Source organism: Melitaea cinxia, chromosome Z, assembly GCF_905220565.1.
Source record: "Melitaea cinxia chromosome Z, ilMelCinx1.1, whole genome shotgun sequence".
In the NCBI taxonomy this organism is placed as follows: domain Eukaryota; kingdom Metazoa; phylum Arthropoda; class Insecta; order Lepidoptera; family Nymphalidae; genus Melitaea; species Melitaea cinxia.
The window spans coordinates 17,089,754-17,114,253 of NC_059424.1; the positions used below are offsets into that span (position 1 = coordinate 17,089,754).

The 24,500-nt window shown below is 33.3% G+C and overlaps 1 protein-coding gene across 1 annotated transcript in view; it reads right to left on the reverse strand.

Moving 5' to 3' along the window:
* The window catches only part of LOC123668945 (putative fatty acyl-CoA reductase CG5065), a 28,657-nt gene extending 15,699 nt beyond the window's left edge, over positions 1-12,958 (reverse strand). Inside the window, exon 1 of the mRNA XM_045602636.1 lies at positions 12,897-12,958. The gene's annotated coding sequence lies outside the window, so the exon portion shown is untranslated. The remainder of the gene's footprint in view (positions 1-12,896) is intronic.
* Positions 12,959-24,500: the final 11,542 nt, after the last annotated feature.

The following is a 24,500-nucleotide window of genomic DNA, read 5'->3' on the forward strand; positions in this document are numbered from 1 at the left end:
TACATTGTTAAAAGTAATTAAACTTTATGTTGATTTGCGTTGTGATAATAAAAATCAAATCCATACATCAATGATATTGAACCGGTTGGATATGGATATAATGGATTTAAAATGGAAATCATGATTGTACTTACAACTTTTTATATATAGAGATTTTAAAAAAATCGAAATTTTTACGTGACAACAAAATTTTCTGTTTCATTTTTTTTTTATTTGAGAATTTTTATTTAATTAAATTAAACATGTCATTTTTACAGACTTTTTTTATTTACTAGATTTTTTCTTGTAGGTACTTAACGAAAGAAAAAAGCTTCTTTATTCGAAAATAATTTGAAACTTTCGCAGATAAATCAATTGCAGCACTGTTATAAGCTTTTAAATCCGGCCGTGTGGCAAAGGCCTATTTCGGAATCGGATTTTCGAAAAGCTGGGAAACCGACTTACGTTTAATTTTGAAATAGATATTTCTTGTTGTACCATACGCCAATTTACAAAATGGTTTGGATAGAAAAGTAGAGACGAATAACGATTTTCGGTTTTGGCTTTTACTGGCTCACTGGCTCTACCAAACCCAGCCGCCATAATTACTTTACGGTGACTTTACGAAAGGCTGAGATACTAACTTGTTAGAAGCTACTAAAATAAGATTTTTTTGTCTTGTTAATTTTTTCATCTTGTTTCCGTCTGCCTTCCAACCGATGCTTCTTTGCGTGATCTTTTGCATAATTCTGGGTTAGAGCATTGGCTCTCATGTCCTGTTTAAAAACGTCTAGCCATCGCTTTCTTGGACGTCTAGGAGGTTTAGTTCCAGGGACAGACATGTCAAGGTTCTTCTTCCTACGTTGTCCCCAGACTAATCACCGCCGCTCTTGGAGATTCTCAGCTATGCCAGGTTCTCCGAGACTGCGTCGGATAAAGTAGTTGCGTATGTGGCTAACTCTCGTTCACCGGGCGAATGATACTCTTGTATATCTATCCCTTAAGCTTGATCGGTATTCGACGGTCACCAGACCACACCTGTGATCTCTTACCTCTCGGCCCAAGCAGTACTATTCTGTGCTTGGAAATCGTGATATCAATACGGACTTCGGACGGAATTTCGGACTCCAGTAAGATAGATCTAAGTTATCTGAATTACTCCGACTTGACGGTTAGATCAGGCCCTATTTGAATCCGCTAGAGCTTGGACTTCTGCATGCCATTTATTCTGTCTTCAACACATTTAATCTTTGCCTGTTTTTGTATAGATTTAATTGCAATTAGGGGGCGCCGTAAAAATCTCACTCAGGGCGCTCTTCGTGTTAAAACCGGCAACCGACAAGCTTAAAGCATGCATGAGCGAATCAAATTTCACAAGAAAAAGTTTTCGAATACAAGATAACTTGCATAGAAGTATTTGTAAATGTTTTATAATGACCGTACGAGTTCCATCAACTTTAGTTTTTATCAAGTCATAGTTATGAAACAAAAAAATTGTTATGACGATGTAAACATAGATAATTCGTTAAGTTTCATATAGTTTGCGGCGTACCACCGACGCTATTGCCTTAGTTAAATTTAAATTTGAGCCACTCGAGATGATTTGAGTTTATTGAACCTTGGAAGGTTTCGTAAGCACTTAGAAATTTGACCAACAAAGTTTACGCTGCTAAAAGGCATTCATTTTTAAAATATATGTATAAACAAATTCTTGAGCAATATCTATGTAAATAAAATGAAAATTACTAAATTCGTTAAAAACAAGATTCTATATTAAACAAGTATTGAAGAAAGGATTTTCTTGTTAATACGATTTTAACAATTTGGATTTTATATTCTAGTAAAATCAATTTTGAGAGAAAATTACTAATAAATCTGATTTAAATAATTATTCTCATTAGAAAATGACACTATACTAGAGCTACTACTAAAACTACTCAGAACTGACATAGTCTAAAAAACGTGTTCCGGTCCATAAAAGCAACGCGGTAACCATAAATGTGAATGCATCAGCATCTGTTGTACTTTAAGCAGTATACTAAAATTTCAGAAGTTAGTGTGTAATAGCTGACTTCTTTTTTTTGAATGCACAATCACAAACATCGCTCATTAAGCCTGAGTACAAATTAATGTAAGATAAAATTTTCGGTCTTCGCCACTTGGCTTTCAAATCGCTCGGTGATTTTTGTTACAGTGAAAGTCGACTATCAACTGTTAACAACACAAAATAAATTCAAAAATGTTTTTTTTTAATTCGACTGCACGAATTAGAATCAAACAAAAATAACAACAATAGAAATTATAGAAATCATTGTTTATATTTTTTTTAGGCAGTACAACATCCTGCGTCTGTTATCAGTCGTTTTCTTTCGCGCTTAAGTTCATTATACTCTTTCCCCAAATCTACAGATTATATAACTATGACAACATATAATCACCAAAGAGATTAGTCTTGCTCCGTGTGATATAAAGTAACAATTTGTAACGCTGTGTCGATTCTCTTTGTGCACAGATGCAGTAAAATGAAAGAAAATTGGGATCATTATTACGAGTCTCATTCTGGACCTTCACCTAAATAGTACTAATTAAGTAGCTCTCGATATCGAAGTAAATATACCTTGAGGCCATAACTGTGTTTGTTTGAGTATTGTAAACGATGATTGTCTGATCTGGATTCTAGATAAGATCTATCTGGATACGGATAGTCCAGATAAAAATTATATTAAAATTGTGTGAAAATTTTGGGATCCCTGTTTTAAACACACTAGTTTACAATAACTTCCCATACAAATCATCGTTTTTTATTTGGAATTTTCAGTAGGGTTTGACATTTCAGCTCATAAAAACTTTTTCGCGAACACTATTTTGTTTTTGTTAATTTTTTTTGAGTCGAACAAAAGTTGTTTTCATTGCGCATCGACTTAGTTTAAAGACTGTAATATAAATAATAGAAATTTTATCATCATCAACATCATCGCTTCAGCCTATCGCAGTCCACTGCTGGACATAGGCCTCCACAAGTTCGCGCCAAAAATGGCGTGAACTCACGTGTTTTGCCCATAGTCACCACGCTGGACAGGCAGGTTGGTGACTTCGACCTGTGTAATTAAAGCCGGCAGTTGGATGGTTATCCCGCAATCGGTCGGCTTTTTAAGTTCCACGGTGGTAGTGGAACTGTGTTATCCCTTAGACACCTCTTACGACACCTATGGGAAGAGAGAGGGTTCCTATATTCTTTAATGCCGTAACCACGCAGTATAATAGAAATTTATCAACTATTTACTAAATGAGTACCTATGTAATGATATACACATATTACGATTTATTTTCAAGTATTAGCATAGTCTCTAACAGAATGTATAACTTTTATTTATTTATTATTATTGTTAAGGAACACAAACAGTTAAAAATAAACATATACAATTAAATTTACAAACATAAAACATAAACCAAAACTGTGTCCACAAATAAATTTAACACAATCAGCTTTTGCTAAAACTAGAAGCAAAAATTAATTCGTGTGTATCATAAATCGTCATTACTTTTCAGTGGGATCACAATAACGACCTCTCATTGATCTGAGCAATTGAGAAAAAAAAAATTAAACGTAGAGCCTCTCCGATTTTGTAAAAAATGCCTTCGTGTCTACATTTAGTGGTTTATACAAAGTGTTGTAAAGCTCAGTCACTATGGCATTAAAAATACCGCACTAAAACTTCTGAGTTGTTATCTTACTGATAGAACTCAGAGGGTTGAAGTAAATGGTGCTAAGTCGTCTGGGTCTCATATACAGATGGGGGGGTCCCACAAGGCTCAATTCTTGATCCATTCTTGTATTTGATATACATAAACGACCTACCGTATTTAGTAGAGAAAAAGCATGAGATTGTATTGTTTGCTGATGATACTTCATTAATATTTAAATTACGTAGACAAGAAACCAACTATGACGATGTAAACAATACTCTCTCTGAACTGGTGCACTGGTTTAGTGTGGAATAACTTACTTCTCAATAGTAAAAAAACTAATTGTATCAATTTTTCTGCTCCAAATGTAAAACAAATTGATATGCATCCAAAACTCAATGGTGATAAATTGAACTTAGTTAACTAAACCGTTTTTCTAGGAATCACCATTGATTCAAAGTTGCAGTGGGGACCCCATATCTGTCAATTGACGGATAGACTGAGTTCTGTAGCGTATGCGGTTAAAAGAATAGGGTTATTGACAGATATCGATACAGCTAGATTAGTTTACTTCAGCTACTTCCATAGTATATGTCCTATGGCATTTTGCTATGGGGCAATGCGGCTGATATTAATGTCATTTTTATTCTGCAGAAAAGGGCTATCCATTATATTTACATCCACAAATTAATATTTACTAAATACCGGCTCAGGACAAAAAGTAGTTCCTATATAGGAATATCTATCTTATTATACAATAAGATTCCGGCTGTGCTTTTATCTCTGCCTTTACTGAAGTTTAAAAATATTAAGCGAACTTTATGTTGTAAAGTTTTTATTTTATTTATTTATTTATGTTGTAAAGCCTATTTATAAAATCAATGAATATCTTAATGATGAAAAGGCATGGGATTGAATAAAGCTCGACCAGGCTATATCTTCAGCAGGTATCATGTGATGGTTTCGACACACACGATTAGCTGTCTCGTGTTTGTCCTAATCTTTTCTTGGTCATACTGTTACTTTTTGTCTTGTATATGACTTCTTCTTCGACGAAAAAAAAAACCGACTTCAATTATATCGACAAGTAATCAACGTAGGTAGACGAAAAATTAGTCAAGTAAATACGCATTATCAAAGATTACTCCAAAATTTATAATCAGATCTTGATGAAATTTAAACGTGACCACATGATAAACATCGGCTTTCGATTAAATTAATATTATCAAAATCGGTATACCCAGTAAAAAGTTATGCGGATTTTTGAGTTTCCCTCGATTTCTCTAGGATCCCATCATCAGATCTTGGTTTCCTTATCATGGTACTACACCAAGGATATCTCCTTTCCAAGAAAAAAAAGGATGATCAAAATCGGTTCATAAACGACGAAGTTATCCCCGAACATAGACAAAACAAAAAAAAATTTATACGGTCGAATTGAGTAACCTCCTCCTTTTTTGAAGTTGGTTAAAAAGAGTACCGAGAGTTTTTTCATCCGCCTTTTTTTTCTCTCGGCCTACACTAGGGACATTAGTTTATCTTATTTATTGTAATATTTAATAAAGCCGAGGACATAATAGGAAGGTAATGTCTACCAAGACATTAGAAATTTAAAGTAACTTAATATTTTGATTATTTTGACTAAGTTAAGGTTGCACATAACACTGGGTATATTACCTAAGTTTGTAATGTACCCAATGTTAAGATATAAATTTTTATGTTATTGTTTTATTTTTTTGCTACCTTAAATTTCTTTTATTATTGTCGAGTTTTTTTTTTTAAATTAATTTGTATTATTATTTTTGTAAATGACATTATTTTGACTTTCGTTAAGTGTGTATATCACCTTATGATGAAATAAATGTTTTCATTTCATTTCGTTTTCATTTCAATTACTCTTTAAATTATGCATTTAAGACTACGCAGTCAGTTTATTTTCAAAATATTTCAGGTTTAATTCTCTTCATTTTACAAAAGATGTTTACATGAGTATATATCGAATTGAATGATATTTGTAGAGAATTTTTGAATACTTTAATCTCTGTAAAAAAAAAATATTTACTAAAATTTAATAGATTTCGAGTTTTAGCCAAAAAATTGAAAAAAGCAATTTTTTGCAATTTTATCAATGTTGCGTCATGAAATTTTGTCCGCAAATTTTAGATTCGGATTCAGATCCCCAAAATACGCATAGAATGAAAGAAATCAGAACTACCCCAAAACTTTCCTAGTAAAAATACAATTTAACTGAACTAAAGTAATAAGATTAGTAATGAGCACAATTATATGTTTATAAAGAGTACCTACTTATATGTATGTTATTTTTTCATTATGATATGGAGGTATATTGTTTTTAAATAGATTATGACATACCTATGCAGTTATTGAATGGTTGGTAAATATTGACATGCGATATACTCCATTCACACAAAATTTTACACAACACCACTTTTCTAACCCTATAGTTGTTCTATTTCTTATTACAAATATCACGATAAATAATTTTCTATAACTTGCGTATGATCCACGATACTAAAAAAATACTTTAAGAAAAAAAAAGAAAATACAATTACAAATTTTATTTTAATAAAATATCTCTTATAATTATGCTTTATCGCTAAAATAAACCACTCAATTATAAAGACCTTGAGGGACGTCACTGTATTGTTTTATTATATTTACCGCGAAAACAAATAATAGTCCAGGATCTCGGGTGCTTTTTTACCACTAATTACTATCAAGCTAATTTTCCGAGAGTAGCTTAATTTTGATGAGATACCTAACTTTTTCTCTGATAATGATACTCGATAATGTACACAAGAATATTTAAGAAATATTTATTTATTTATTATTTTATAAAACAAATCTAGGTATTATATATTATATAATATTTAACATTCTTCATCTGGAATAATTTTTAATTTATTAGTTTAATATTACACTAGAATTGTTCCAAATAACTTATTTACTAAATAATCAAACATATATTCGCTTTTGCACATAAGTAGGTATACATAGGAATAAACTTATCTGTTTTTAGTTTTCGACTTCTAAACACACTTATCACATAGGGTATGACAACTTTTGATGTGGAGTTTTTAACTTCGGAAAGAAAGTTGCTATCTTTCCCATGGAATAAAACCGTAGCTATCAAAGTACCAAAGCTACCGACCACCATGTTTTTCAACGGCTAATACTTCTGACGAGTATAATGCTAATGTCGTTATAAAAAGATGACATGTCATCACGTTTACTTTGCTCGTTTGCCTTGCAATAAGAAAAAGCATTCGCAGTGCAAAAACAGTGAAATCTAGGCAAGTAAAAACACACTGTACAAGTAATGGATACACTTGTGTCTTATAATCTATCCACTTCTTTGTCGGGGATCGTGAACACACACAATTCAAAGACAAAAACGACAAACGTCTGTATGGCCTTCTTTATATCGCTAGGATGTCAAACAAGCGTTACGTAGGACTGATAGTAGGCAGATAGCGTCCAAAGGGACGCATACAACACTAGGAGCATCGCAAGCGCGTTGCCGACTCTACCGTCTCTCTTCCTCAGAAGCTAGGGCTACCTTACTTATCGATAGAACACAGCACTACTTGAGAGTATTATCTAATTGTAATCTTCTGTAAGGTTGACGTACTTCCCCATTAGGGCTGCTCCAGATTTCAAACAAGATATTTCCAGCTGTGTCCTATTTCAACGCCTATATTAATGTTTGTCGTCGACAGAGATCATCCATGCGTATATATGTGCGTATATAGTGTAACAGCCAGTGCTGTGTCTGCTGTTTCAATGCGTTGTCAAATTTGTCTGCTTGTTAAACTTTGCTAATCAGTTCTGCTAAACTGATTTAAAACAATATTATCAAAGATATAAACGAAAGGCAAACATCAAAATTCAAAAGATCAGTGTAGAGAGATAGAGTCGTAAATAAACTTAATTATGTATAAACATTCATATTTAATTTTTCGAAACCTACGTAGTAGATGTACGCGTAATTATCAAACGTACAAGCTTTTATTTATATTTGTACACTAGCTGTGCCCGCGACTTCGTTTGCGTTGAATTAAAAAAAGTTATTTTCAGTTCTCAGAGTCATAAAATATATAAAATAACCTAAGTTACTCCTTATTACATCAGCTATCTGCCAGTGAAAGTCCCCTCAAAATCAGTCCAGCCGTTACAGAGATTAGCCAGAACAAACAGACAGACAGATATGTAGACAAACAAAAATTGTAAAAATAATATTTTGGTATATGTAGCGTGTATACATTCATATGCATTTAGTGAAAAGTTGTTATTTTATTATTACAAACAGACGCTCTAATTTTGTTTATTTGTATAGACAAAATTTGTCATTGTCTCTTGTCTTACATCAAAGCTGAAAATGTCAGCCCAAATAAAACATAGTATAGATAAATTAATACGTGAAGCAAAAACTTTGTACCCTTTTTTACGAAAATTGCGCGGACGTAGGAGTATGAAACTTCGTACACTCGTAGTTTATATAGAGAAGGAGTGTAGAATGCTAATATTAAAAAAAAAATATACATAAAACATATTAAATACTATTATATATATATATATATATATATATATATATATATATATATATATATATATATATTGTAGGATCCACTTTGTTTTTAATTTTTGTTTTGCCTTTTTGATGTTACTATGTTTTATTTTAAAATCTCCTCTAACCCAAGGTTGTCTGGAAGAAATCGCTTACCTAGCGATAAGACCGCCTTTGTGCATAATTTTGTTCTGTAAGTTTTATTTTTAAAGATACCTACGTATGTAATTACAAAAAAATTACACAAAATACCATGTATTTGATACACACACGCATATTATTATACTCTTTTGTTGATTGTCAGTCTGTAGTCAAATTAAAAATTAAATTAAAAATTAAAAAAGAAGTTCTTTATTTTCATAATTTTTTTGGTTTTTTTTAATTTAAATTTTTATTTATGGTTGAATTTCGACCTCTGGGCGACCACTAGTAGCATATGATAAAGATAAGATAGAGATAAGATAAAGATATTTCTAATTTTCCTTCAGAAAAATAGAGTAATTTATACTTAAAAAATTATTTTTCTAATTGTATCACTATCAATAACAAGATTTTTCAGATTTATAATATAAGGCTTAAACTAAAACCGCATCTTTAAAACAACATTGTACATAGCTCAACTTATTAATTAATGGCAAGAAGCATTTTTTTAAATCAAAATTGTCTCGAAGTATGTTTAAAAACACATTTATTCGTCCGGGTTAATGTTACGTGAATAATTAAGAGATGTAGCAAAAACAAGTAGAATATTATTTTGGTGTATGTTTATTACGGTCTCGCCTTTTACGTTTTTTATACAAATTTAACGAATTTTAAACGCATTAAGAGTTATAAAATGAGCGAGCAAACCAGAAAAGCTTAATTTTTTTTCTTTATTTGTAGAATTGCATTTATTCATGTCTTTTTTACAAGGTTCATAATCATGACTTAAGAGTGAATTAATTTTAAAAATAACTTTTTGAAACACCAATAAAGTCGGCGTCTCGTTTGAACATTTTTAATAGACAAAAAGATACTGTACTTTTAATATTAATTCATTTTAACGCATGCAACAGTCAACACGAGTTAGAAAACTATAGGAAAAATCCTGGATAGACTTATTTCTAATAAAAAAATTATTACATAGCATTTTGTTACTCATTAAGGAAGTAAAAAGAGATTGTTTTAGTTATGATTTTGTCATATTTACAATTAAATAACACGAAAAACCGAATTAACACAAACATACATAGGTTGTGTCTTTGTTTCAGTGGTAAATATTAGTAAACTAGATATTGAAATAAGTGTTAAATACAGTTTTACGATAAAATACACAAAAACATTAAAAGTTCGTTCCTTATAGAGCTAAATAAATATACACCGAGATTATCTCAAAATAAACATTTGCACACAACGATTGACAATTAAAACAAACAATTTAACATAATTTATACATAAAAACTTGGACACATGACATATAGAACTGTGTGAAAAACGGAATTTGTGAAAACCTTTCTATACAAATTTTATCTACTTATATAAAAAAAAATACAATCGAATTGAGAGCCCCCTCCTTTTTTGGAAGTCTATATACAGGTGGCAGGCCAAGGTGGTAGTGGCACTGTGTTATCCCATAGTCACCTCTTACGACACCCACGGGAAGAGAGTGGGTGGCTATATTCTTTAATGCCGTAACCACACAGCATTCGTAACCACACAGCATTTCACCACGATCGCCCGCTGACCCGCTGATTCAGAGCCTATATTAGAGTAGGTGGCAAACACTTTGAACTTTTATTAAAAAACTACATATTTAAAATTGTTGTTTAAATTATTAACAACACCCTAACCAGCCTAAAATACAATTTCACTGATTTTCGAAATAAAATTCTTATTTTATTATTTGTTTTGGTTATAAGAAAAATAGGGCTAGAGAAACACAGATAGCAATAAGTCGGTAATTTGACAATAAAAAAAATTGAGTAAAATACCATTTAAGGAACTTTATGAAGTAAGCATGTTTTTTAAACTATGTGCCAGCTAGGTCCCTCTACGTTTTTTTTATACCACAGGTGCTCAAACTTTACCATAAAAAATTCGAATACACTATTTTTCATTTTTAAGTATTTAAAAAAAGAAACAGTTACGGCTAGAAATATTTTGTAATGCGCGTTAGCAAGGCCTATTATCTATGGTTATTTCCAGAGAAAATTGATTCGTTATTATTGAATTTACCCAAAAGTTTGAACAAAGGTATCGAATTTCGTACTTAATTTTTTTTAAAATTAATTCTAGACTGTTGCAGATAGATTTATTTTTTATTTTTTTCTGGGTTGGCCTGTGCCCCTCTACAAGCACCTATGGGGTTATCCATTAATTACCGGACATAGTATCTAAGTATATATATATATATATATATATATATATATATACTACCTGTTTAACTCGGCAAACGCTGTTTTGAGAAAAAAAAATAAAGGCTGGTGGTAGAAGGGTGGAAATTTAGAGTTGTATGTATTTTTCAATCCGAACGACCAAGCCACATATTTTGACTAAGCTGTAGAGTTTGTGAAGTTAGGGCTTGTAGAGTTAGGGCGTGTAGTTAGAAGCTTGGCTCTACGTAAGATCTGATAATTTTTTGACAGTGCGAGCCATATGATCTCGTCTTGGCAACATTTTACATGAAAATGTTTTTGGTGGGATACATTTTTAAAATAACTAGCATAAAATTGACTTATAATTATCATTTTCAATATAACCATACTTTTTCGACTAATGTTAAAACATTTGCACACGAAACTACGACATTACGACGTTTTTTTTTTCTTTTCCTTGAACATTATTTATTTACATAAATAATGATCAAGGAGAATGACTATAATAATTTGTAATATATTCCAGGTACTAGTTAGATTGAGAGAACTGCATATCCCTAGAACTGTTCCGATATATGAAGTGATTATAGACCGAAAATTTTGAGTAAATTTGACATTTGAACATTGGTAGCGATATTTTTTTAATTCTTTTAATTTATTAGGAAATGAATAGCATAAAATAATAATACAATTTATATATTCGAAATCCTACAATTTCCATTTTTATGTTAACACGGAAATAATTCTAGGCTTTAAGAGCCGACAAAATTATTCGTATTAAAATTATAATAAAGTTAGTACCTAATTTAAGAAAATGCCACGATATAAAATTAAGTGCGGTAAAGTGTTATAAGGAAAATAAAACTTCTATAGAACTAACTAGATCGCATTGTTTTGAATACACCGTATTGACAATAATTACCATCAATAAAGCATCTATAGTTTTATTGCATAAACTTTGCCAACTATAATTATTATTAATTAAAAATGCTCTTAATATTTATAAATTATGGAAAAAAAGATTTTATATAGATAGAAACAAAGGAATCATGTAAATTGTAATGTGTAAGAAAGATAATTAAATTATTAATTACGGTTTGTACTTCGATGAATTGCGAATGACTACAATAGTTTTCAAAGCATATCCTAGACCAGTGTACCGCGATATATTATGTAGTATGGTACATTGGTATTCTGTGTTCTTTAGCTGTCATGACGGAAAAATTTTATAACTAGAAATTTAAGAATCTCATGGGCGGGTCGTTTCTTCAAGGAAATATTACAAAATAAATTAATAGATTTCCTAAATTTAATTATTCTATATTGACGATATCTAGTTTATAGTTATAAACATACGTATTTTTTTCTATTATCCACATGTATTCCTTTGTTGGTGTATTTTGAATGCGAAAAGTTTGTGAAACTCTGGCTTCGACTAAAAAGGTCAGCTTAGGGTTAGTTCCTAACAGTCGACGTGGGAATGAAGCTCGTTTAAATACTGTTTATTGGGTAAGTCACATTTTCAAAGTTAGTTATGTAACAAGGACCGCTTTATATGCGGATGACATTTCATTTACAAAATGTTTAAGTGTTTTAATTTAAAATTCCTTATCACTAGATCACTTATATAGTAAATTCTAATAATAATAATAAACTCTACATACTCAACGGACCACAGTAGGACTTTCTTCCGTGTCGGGGGTCCGATAACACACACAATACACAAGCACAGACAAATGTCGGTCGTGCGCGGGGATCGAACCCGCATCGGCCAGCGCAAAAGCCAAAGCTGTAACTGTTGCGCCAAATTATTACGGACCAAACCATAAATTAGTTTGTCTAATTATTAAGTATATGCAGTAAAACTTACAAATTTATTTAAAAAAAAATCGAAATCAGTACAAAAGACTGAAAATATAAATAAATAAAAAACTATTATTAGTGAAATAATAATATTTCAGAGTATATTTATCCGAAGAATATTTTAATTCCATTTTTGATCATTATTAGCTTATAAAAAAAAATAATGTTGTAACATATAATATAGCAATTATAATATTTTTACATAAACTTCCATAGTGTGTAAATTAATACAAGAATATAAATGACATAATTCAATCAGAAATATTCGCAAACCAGATCGAAATAAATAAATATGAACAAAAAGAAGACATTAAAAGTAGTTACTAAAAATATTAAAGTACGTCACCAGTTTTCTGTATAATTCCATAAGTAATATATTATTTTATTTAATGGTTTTAAATTATTTATTATTTATTTTAACTCACTTCTTATGTTGTTCGTACTATAGAAGCGACCTCCACGAGAGCCTCTCACGCACACTGAGATCGTACTGGCGCTTGTGCATACGGTATCTCTAATAAAATATAGATAGACTAGTGTGGATCTCAACGAGGATTTAACGGAAGGAAGTTCTAATTTTTATTAATACCTACCCATTTCAAAACCATTTAGGAAAATACGATACATATTTTTCCGCTGCAATTTCCGCTGCTTAATATTTATTCTTTTTATCTGTTTGAGCGGGGAGGGGTCTTGGCATGCGGTGATTACCAGTATGAGGTCGCCAATCCAGTATCTAGGGGCCCCGATAACCATCGGTTCTTCGAAATTTATGCCCCACTAAAAAGCTTCACAACGCGTGCTCGCTACTCTGTTTCTTCTATCTCCTTGTTCCTGATTAAATTACATGTTGATAACAACTATATGATTTAATATGAATTATTATTTGACTTTTTTTTATTAATAACTTTGAATAAAAAATTAATAACCATTAAATTTTTTTTTTATACAAAGGATGACTAAATAAAATTAGCTACAGACCTCTAGAGTACCTAAATGACACAGATATTCGTATTTTATTTTTTTCAAAGGAGATCTATTACCACAGCGTCAATCATAGAATGCCTTTGCAAGACCAATGCCATCCAAGTTTCAAGAATTTTTTATGTCATTATAGGTTTGTGACTTATTTTTCTTATTCTTTTATATTTGACTATTCTGTTGGCGCTGCTTCCTATCGATTTCCGATATATGTTTTATTTAAGAATATGTTTTTTACGTAAAAATGGTTAAATTATTCGACTGCCTTTAAAAAAAAGAAGCAAGTTGCTAACATCAGAAACAGATGAAAGTATTGTTACATTAAGATTATTTTATTTAGATATGTAAATAAAATTAAATGCTTGTTTACTTCAGCCCACCACAATCCGCTGCTGGACATATACCTTCTTAAGTTCGCACCAAAAATCACACATTATAGTAAATAGGCCATATAATTACGTATATATTGCAATCCCGAAAATTATCGTTACGGTCGTCATTTCACTTCGAGGTACTAATGACCAATGGTTGTACGCTCCAAGTGCCCCTTGCCCGTCCTGTTTTGCTATGGTAAGTGACGTCCCCTTTTTAACCGACTTCCAAAAAAGGAGGAGGACAATTCGACTGTATTTTTTTTTAAAATGCATCACATTTACATCAGAACTTTTGACCGTGTGGACCGATTTCGACAATTTCTTTTAAATCGAAAGGTGGTGTGTGTCAATTGGTCCCATTTAAATTTATTTGAGATCTAACAACTACTTTTCGAGTTATATCTAATAATGCGTTTTACTTGACGCTTTTTTCGTCGACCTACGTTGTATTATACCGCATAACTTTCTACTGTATGTTCTGATTTTGATAATTCTTTTTTTGTTGGAAAGAAGATATCTCTAGTTTAGTACTATGATAAGGAAACCAGGATCTGATGATGGGATCCCAGAGAAATCGAGGGAAACTCTTGAAAATTCGCAACAACTTTTTACTGGGTGTACCGATTTTAATAATTTTTAATTTAATCTATAGCTGATGTTTGTCATGTGGTTACATATAAATTTGATTTAGATCTGATAACTAGTTTTTGAGTAATCTTTGATAACGCGTAGTTACTTGACTATTTTTGCGTCGATCAACGTTGTATTACTCGTCAATCTAATTGAAGTAGGTTTTTTTCGTTTGTGAGCAAACACAATTATTTTTATTTTCAGTATGTTTTTGGCGCCTTATTGGCGCAACGGTTACAGCTATGGATTATACCTGTTGCGCTGGCGGTTGCGGGTTCGATCCCCGCACATGACAAACATTTGTATTGGCCATACAGGGAATATATCCGCTAACCCTCATTGGAGCAGCGTGGTGGATTAAGCTCTGATCCTTCTCCTACATGGGGAAAGAGGCCTATGCCCAGTATTGGGATATTACAGGCTGAAGCGTAATCCTATCTCAGTAGTCAAATAACTACTATAGAAGTGGTTTTGTTTCCCACATAAGAACAATTATAAGAGCACTATTTCTTTTTGTATTTCATCCCTAAAGTAGAATTTTAAATTAAAATTTATAGAATTTAAATAAATAAAAAAATATATACTCGCCAAACCGCATTGGAGCAGCGTGGTGGATTAAGCTCTGATCCTTCTCCTACATGTGGAAAGAGGCCTATGCCCAGTAGTGGGATATTACAGACGTCAGTATGTTTTAATTTTATAGTTTTAACGTCTTAATTAATTATAATTTCATTCATTTCGAAATAAAATCATTTACCTAATTATCGCTGTAGTCGTTCTTAACAGACTCTTTTCACTAGATTTATTTACAATCTTTTTAATCACGTCTAAATTTAAAAAAGAGAAATATGTACTATCTCTTACATAATGAGTATTCTGTTAATAATTTAGACTATTGCCTAACTTTCAAATAAGAACACGTTCTTTTTGAAAAATTTAAATACACGCCACACAGAAGTGTTTTTATAATTTCATCTATTGTTATTTTGGTGGTTCCTTATTTATTATTTGCTACATCTTATTGAAGATTAATATTATTGTATTATTTAATTAATTTTATTCTTTTATTTCATTAAATAAAAAGTGTTTCGTTTACTGAACACCACGACACAAGTATATCTTAACTTTGCATTAACAAAGGTTTTTCGTATAGCGTTTCGCATCATATTTGTATCCAACTATTTTTTTGATATTATACTATGAGTTATTTAGTCTAACTCGTCGTATTAAAAAAAATACCAAAGATATTTTAATATTAATCTTTGTTTTGATCTTAGATTATCACGTAGAATAGATGATTGCGCTATTTTCATTTTTTTTTTTTTGAATGAAGTAATGAAAAGAAGGAAGAAAATACCTTGTAAAGACGACAATGAGTAAAATCAACAGTAAATTAATTCTCTTGGGTAATAAAATGGAAATTCTAGTAGCACCTAATTTACCTGTTTCAAATTCAGACGATGATGTCCTTTTTATCGTTTACGGACTACCTTTTCGATCTCACTGAATTAGATAAGACTTATATATATATCAGACAGAGCTGCATCTGCTAGATTTTTTATTTTTTACTTATTATTATAAGTATAAATAAAATAATCATCACTCATTTAAGGCGCCTGTGTAAAAATTTTCGTGACAAAATGAAAAAGCAAATAAAAGTGCTCAAAGAGTTAATGAGTACACTCCTTTCGCGTCTCGGAACTGATACCCACATTACATTATTTTGTTACTAGCTTGTGTTTGTACTAGTTTTTATTGTTGTTATTTGTTGCTGATTCTCATAATTGCTAACGATTGATAAATTAATTGACTTTAATACCTTTTTACTATACCAATGTCACAACATACCACCGTCTAACTCACCATTCGTAAGGATACCTTGATACAAAATTAAATAATATTAAATTTCCTGCGATGTTTGAAATATATGTTCTGTCTTATTATTATATTATTGTTACTGCAAAGGTGGCAAACAAGTGTACTGGGTTCTTATTATCGTGAGCAGATGCTACAGCTTTATGGACGGCAGTAACATTAGGAGCCTTGCCAACTCTTGCCCATCCTATCCACGACGCTCCTCAGGAGCTCTGGCTACCTTACTCACCGCAAGAATACAAAACTACTTGAGTGCGATGTTGTTTAGCTGTGAACTTCTGTAAAGTTGAGGTATTCAGTCGGGATGTCTAGATTGATTGCAATGATGTCTTGATTGATGAGCAAGATATTTCCAGATGCGCCTAAGCACGATCGGTCATTCTAAATGCACAGATAATTGATGTCTTGCGTACTGTCAAGTGCATGAATTTAAAATAACCCTTTCGTTTTCTGTTAGTTTTTAATTTATGGCACATTTATTTTAAATTTTTTTAAGTTCTCAACTTAGCAAAATAGTGAAAAAAGGGTAATATAAGCATTGAACTAGATTAGTATATTCAACGTTTCCTCTAGCTGATAGTGAGTAATATACGAGTCTATATAAAGAATTACGGGGTCACATTGAGTTGACAAAGTCACCATTTATTGTTTGGGTAAAAAAATTGGACATTTTAAATATCTAAATAAAATTACAAATATCCGTGTGATGCAGACTTTGCAATATTATTAAAATAATAATATCATAATTGTAGTGTTCGGGTAATTTATGAAATTAGTATACAAAGTGAAAGCTAAACGAAAGTTACATAATATGCCAAATGATATAAATAAATAAAAATATATTATTTACATTATATATATTAAATTGTATTGGTTGCTAAAAATTGTTAAAAAAAATAGAAAAAATCTTTAAATAGTAAGAAAATACTAAATACTATTAACTGAATAATAATATTAACTGAGGTAGGGCACAGCAGAAAATATCCTGCTCAAATCTGCATCAGTCCGATTAGGGAAGTACCTCGACCTTATTGAAAATCATAGCTACATTATTATGTAAAATATTTTTTTTATTCTATTCTAAAAATAGTATTCTATTTTCAAGCAGTGTTGTGTTCCTGTGGTGAGTATGGTGACCAGAGCTGCTAGGGGGTTAGGGTCGGCAACGCGCTTGCGATGCTTCTGGTGTTGAAGGCTCTATAAGATACGGTAATCGCTTACCATTAGGTGAGCGTACGGACACTTGTTTGCCCCACTAGTTCTATAAAAAATGAAACAATAACGAAGTTATTTAATTGAACTAAAACATTATTTTAAAATACCGTTTCGAATGCATCAGAGAATAAAAATTTATTCTCTGATCTGGGTCAAAGATTCCAAATAATAAGGTTAATCGAGTTGGAGTGTTACAACATATAATGGAACGGTGGAACCTAGAAAGTTAAGATTTTAATAACAAATAACTTAGTAAAAATCTACAGTCATAATGTATCTAATAATAACATTAGATGAAAATATTTAATTTCTTACAAAAAGGCATTTATTGAAACGGGGAGGTGTGGGTTTATATAATGGTGGGTAGAGACTCACGATATTGAACGATGTTACGAATTGTTAAGAGAGTTATATATACATATAATATTCCTTATTATAAATCTAGTGAATGCTTATGTTTAAAATAGTTTGATAGCCATTTTTTGATACATTACAATTAAATGTGCTCAACAACAGCGCATACGATATGGGTTAGGTACATGACAAAACCGTTTACCTGTGTTGAGTTACCTGAGTTGTCGGAATATATCACAATATGTTACTAACATCAGCTTACATATACATATACAAATTAAAATTAGAGACAAACTGAGTTATCGCTAAAGATAGGATTAGAAATGAGACAATCCGCTAGAGAATGAAAGTATCCGACATAGCTCAAAGAATTAGCAAGTTTAAGTGGCAGTGGTTTAGTCAGCTGTACCGCAGGACCGATGGCCGATGGAGCGGACGTGTCCTGAAGTGGAGACCGCGTTTTCAAACGCAGTGTGGGACGTCTTCCGGTCCGCTAGATCGACAATCTACATAAGATTACCTATGTAGGCTGGGTGAGGATTGCGGAAAACCAGGATGTCTGGTGCGAACTTTGGATGGCCTAGGTCCAGCAGTGGACTGTAATAGGCTGAACTGACTGACTAACTGAGTTATATCCAACCTAACTGAAATAAAACTTAACTATTAGATAAGTAATATTAGCTAATACGCCTCAAGCCTTCAAGTATGTTGGTCCTATACTCTTCGTAATCATTGACCAGACTATGATGGAAGTATGGTAGGGTGTCCTAGGGACAATCTATATCGATATTGGAAATAAATCCAAGCTTCACACTTGATATCGCTCTGCACCGCGTGCATCGCTGCGGCTAAGAACGTTATATACTCCCCGTGTGAAGACGGGCGGGTCGCTTGTTTCTTATAAAATATGATTAAAAGTAAATTAAGAGGAGTTTTAAATGTCTCGTAAAAGTAAAGTAGTGACAAAGCAATAATTATTTAATGTACGTGTACTAGTCCAATTTATTTTATTTGCGTTATGCACAATAAAATGATTACTTTTACGAAATACGCAATCGTGCTTAAGTCTTAATATCAATAGTCACGATATTATCGTACCGAGATATTTCTCTTTGATTCAAACTTAATTTACTTTTATCTAAATCTTAAATTTTGGTTTTTCTTTCTTTTATTTTGTATCCCATTTTTTCTCTTTATTTGTCTGTATAATGTTTTCTTACAATCCGCTCTTCATATAATACGATAACTAAGAAGAAATCATTGTAAAATATGAAAAAAGTGTGTTTAGTGTTAATTTAATAAGAACCATTTTTTTCGTAGTTTACACGTTTATATTATTATTGTATTTTTGAATATTATTAGAGATAAAGCTTAGTTTTAAATATTACTATGTAGTACATAAAATATTAAAAATGTATTGATCTTTAACATTCCATGTTAAATAGATGCTAATATAATCACTAGACGTCAACGTAGTTATGTAATTTCCCATATGTAAACTTGTTGTTCAACTCTGACATTAAACTAGTTAAAATGGTTATTCTACGGTTAAATGAAAACTTGTCAAACGGTTACTTAATATTTAGATACACTTATATGAGATGCACTTATTATGTGCTTTTTGTCTTCAAATTTAGGAACTTTAATTGATTTCATTATGCAATTACATCTGTATGTACTGCTAAGCAAGGAGCAGACCTGAAAAGAACGCTAGTTTAGTCAGTCCCTCATGCTACTTCATTTCAGAGTGGCAGGTGTAACGTCTATAATGTTATCGAAGAATATTTTGGTCACGATATTTACTTCAGCTGTGTGGTTACAGCTGTAAAGAATATAGCCACCCCTTCTCGTCTGGTGGGTGTCGTAAGAAGTGACTAAGGGATAACACAGTTCCACTACCACCGTAGAACTTAAAAAGCCGACCGATGGCGGGATAACCATCCAGCCGCTGGCTTTGAAATACACAAGCCGAAGACAGGCAGCAGCGTCTTCGGTGCGACCAAGCCCTGTGGTTATCAACCCGCCTGCCCAGCGTGGTGATTATGGGCATAACACACGAGTTCACTCCATTTTTGGCGCGAACTTGTGGAGGGCTATGTCCAGCAGGACTGTGTTTGGCTGAAGTGATGATGATGAATTATTGTTCCGCAGGCAAGAATAGCTGACCACTTTCCCGTTATGATATTAGTAAAATTGAATGTAGATCGTGTCTATAGTACCACGACTTATAGCAAAGTTATCACGCCTAATATTAAAACTGATTTGTTAAAAATTAATCTTATGTCTATTTTTGCTTCTAATGATCCTAACCATGCTATTGAATATTTTTTTATTGCGATTAAAGAGGATCACGTTTCACATTTTTTCATCACGAAAAAGAATATTAAAACTCTTGATAACGACGGGCTTATTACGTCGCATAAAACATAGATACATTACATATAAAAACTAAACTTTTTCCTCATATCTTAATCCTAAAGATATTTTATAGTAGATACCAAAACTACTGTAATACACTATCAAAAAATGTAAAAAATAACTATAAAAAAATGATTTAAGTAACGCCGAAATAATAAAGAATAAGGTATATTTCAAACAGAAACAGTAATTCATCTATTGACTTGTTAAATATTTCAGATTCATCCTTAAACTCACTAAATGAAATTGAAGGCTACTTCATAATAGTAAGCAAAACATTAGCAGAAAAATTCTATATTCGCCAAAATAAACAAAACAATGGTTCGTCATCGGTGCGGAATAATGAATCGCGCTTAAGCTCTTTTGTTTGGCTAGAAACTACTCAGGATGAAATAAGTCGACGTAGGTAGCTTGAAAAATTCTGCCACTGTTGGTTGGGATGGTATTTCTAATATGCTTATCAAGGAACATAAAGAATTTTTTTTTTTAATTCCGCCACTAACCCATATTTTTAATTTATATTTAAATATGGGAATTTTTCCCACAATTCTCAAAAAGTCGGAGATACACCCGATTCACAAAAGTGGACACAAAAAATTACTTGTGAACTATAGACCTATATCTATTTTGTCCTCATTTTCTAAAATTTTGGAAAAAATTATAAATAATAGGCTCACTGTTTATTTAGAAAATAATAATATTTTTTTGTGAACTCAGTTTGGTTTTCGTAGGGTGAAATCAACAGATGACGCGATATTTACACTAACAGATTATATAAGTCAAAATTTAGATAAAGGAAAAAAAAAAAAAGTTTTGTCGATTTTCTTGGACTTGGCGAAAGTCTTTGACACTATTTCTTTGCCGAAATTAATTTCTAAATTGGAGGTACTGGGAGTTAGAGGTAAACAACTAGAGCTGTTTGGAACGTACACAATGTATAGGTTAGGTTAGGTTAGGTTAGGTAATTATCCCAGCCCAGGCCTTTGGAGCCCAGGCCCCAGACTTAGGTCTGGGACCTGGGCTCCAAGGGGAGGAGTTCCTGGTCTTCTACCTGGGCGCGTCCCCCGTTTGGCGGATAGGGGAGTGCCGCCTGCGTTACTGAGCGACGCAGGCGGTAGGGGTCCTCGGACCCCCGCGGACCAAAACCAGGGGGTAGGGCGCGAAAGCGCATTGGAGTGCCGGGGCGCTCCGGGAGGTGGACGGGGTGGGCGGGTTCGCTCGCCCGCCCTGTAGCGCTAAGGCGCGGTGTGCGGTATGCTGGCTGGGTTGTACTGGCTCCCTGGAGCTTGCTCGGTTGCTGGTGCAATCCGGCAGACCAGTTGCGTGAGGGCCGGGCTGTGCTGGCTCCCTGGAGCTTTGGCTCGGTTGTCGGTGCAGTTCGGCGGATCCGTGGGGTAGTTGCCGGGTCGCGCTGGGCTCCCTGGAGCTTGCTCGGTTGTTCGGTGCGATCCGGCGTTGGAGGTGAGGCTTTCGCCTAGCCGGGAAGGGCAGGGCGGGTGGGTCCGGTGGGCCTGGCCCGCCCGTCCTGTAGCGCAGGGGCGCGGTGTGCTGGTCGGGTTGTACTGGCTCCCTGGAGCTTTGCTCGGTTGCTGGTGCAGTCCGGCGGACCTGTGGGGCAGTTGTGGGGTCGCGCTGGGCTTCCTAGACCCTAGCTAGGTTGCTCGGTGCGATCCGGCGTTGGAGGACGGGCGGTCCTGCCCCCCAACGGTACTTGCCGGCGTTGGAGGTCAGGACTGCCTGGCTTGGAGAGGGGACGCTCCTGGACATGTGCCCCCATTCTGCAGACGGTAGACTGGTCCGGTTGAGCGTCCCCTGCGTGGGGTGGCCGGCTGGAGGGACAGCAAGACCTTCGGCTGGCTTGAGACCGCACGCGCGAGTTGTGGGAGCGCTCTCGGTGCCCGAGAGTGCTCCACAACAGGAGGCGGCCTGTCCTGCACCCGCAGGCAGGCCCACCGTCCGGGGCGTCATGGCGAATACTTTTAAGTGGTCCCGTGGCGCCCCACCAGGACGACGAGGGCACCGCTGGTTTTTACTGAGTAGTCCGGCATTGCACTTCCCGCCGGGAGTCTCAGACTTCCGTCGCCTTCGGGTGACGGGGGTGCGTAAATGCATTTTCCAGCGTAAAAAAAAGAGGTTAGGTAATTATGTTAGTAAGTCTTCAGATTGAGTATGGCGTTTCACAGGTTTAACCTCTCTTCTTTGGTTTTTTCTCAAGGTAAATTGATATCGTATGCTGATGATACTGCATTAGTATTCGTCGGTGATACATGGTCTGATGTTTTCGCAGCTACGCAGGACGGTTTTGATGTTGTAAATGAATAGTTTCAGAATAGCACATTAAAAAGACTAAGTAGGTATGTGGTACATTCGATTCGCAACATAAATAGGCCTGGTGAGGTCTACAAACTGATATCTCATTTCTGTGGTCGTGGCTCAAACTGCGCTTGCCCTTTTATTGGGCGAGTGGATTTTGTCAAATATTTAGGTATTACCATAGACTGTAACCTTAATTTTAAGTGGCATATTTATGATTTATCAAGTAAAATTCGAAAGTTAACTTATATTTTTAGAAATCTTCCATACGTGGTTGAACCGACTATTTTAAAAAGAATCTATTATTTCACATTGCATTGTATCTTGAGATAGCTCAACGCGCAGTACTTAAAGTTAGTACTTTCAAGCCAATTCTTTGTCAACGAATGAAATATATAAATATTGTGAGGCCCTTACAGTTCAACAGTTATTTTTACTACATGTTATCTTGAAACAACATTCAGAGCTATATAAATATACACCAAAAATACTAAATAGGTGCAGAAATTATACTATATGTTCCAACAATCAAAAGTTTTGAACTGCGTTTAGTCGTAAATTTTATTCTTACTTAGGACCTTTTATCAATAACAAAATTAATGAAAGTTTGAAAGTTTCTTCTGACATCAGTAAAGTACGTAAAACAAATTTTTAAACTATTTTTTGAGCTTATCTTATGATGACACGGAAAATCTCATCTGCACTTAAACTTGCTAAAGTAAAACATACGCGCGCGCACACACACACACACACACACACACAACAACATGCGAGCACTCACTCTTACTTCGGTTATATACTTAATCAAACTCCGTAAATATAAACCAAAAAACAAAATAAAAAAACTAGATTATTTAAATTAGTAAAAGAAAAGATTATAATAGTACTACATTCTAAAAAAGTACATAATATTATAACATTTGTATAATCTTGTGTTGTTCAAGTAGCCACTCATTGTCTAGGGGTTTGACGCTGCATGCCGTAACATAGGTTTTCCTAGTATGGCAGCAGAGGCACCCTAAATACAATTACTGTAAAATTACTTTGTAACTAACTACATTTAAGTACAAATGTAATAAATAAAGTATTTAAAGTATTATTAAGTAATTTGTGAATTGTGAAATGGCTGATAAAGTCTTAGAGAGGTACCAGGTATAAGACAGAGCTTTTTTTAAAAAGTTATGCCAACGGAAGTGGTGACTACTAAAGTTATTTATTTATTTATTTAGTTGCACCAATAAGATAAACACCAATACATCACAAAAAATAGCTTAAATATAAAATGTTGATTGTTGAGTTTTACTTCAATTGAAAACAACAAGTAAATATTAAGTAACTAACATTGAATTAAATTATAATTATTGGAATATATATAATATAATTATTAAAATATTAATAATATCTAATATATAAAATTCTCGTGTCGCGGTGTTGCTCCTCCGAAACGGCTTGACCGATTCTCATGAAATTTTGTGCGCATATTGGGTAGGTCTGAGAATCGAACAACATCTATTTTTGATAGCCCTAAGTTATAACGGGGGTGGGAGGAGGGCGATTAAGGGGCTTTATAACATACATGGCCAAACAACGTTTGCGTGGTCAGCTAGTAAATAGATAAAAAAATTAAGTTTAGAAATGTTCTCACTCAGAATAGTTGATAAATGTTTTGATAAATGATATTCTAATAGTGTCAGCTAATCAAATTAAAGACTAATAACTTTATACAAATAACGAAATAAGGACCAAGGTATTACAAAAAAAAAAAAAAAAAAAAACAATTGCAGAGCCAATTTAATATTTTTAGATTTTAATTTTTTTAGATTTCAGTGCACAAAAACTAGTCTACCCTACTAAGGCCAGTATAGTTGG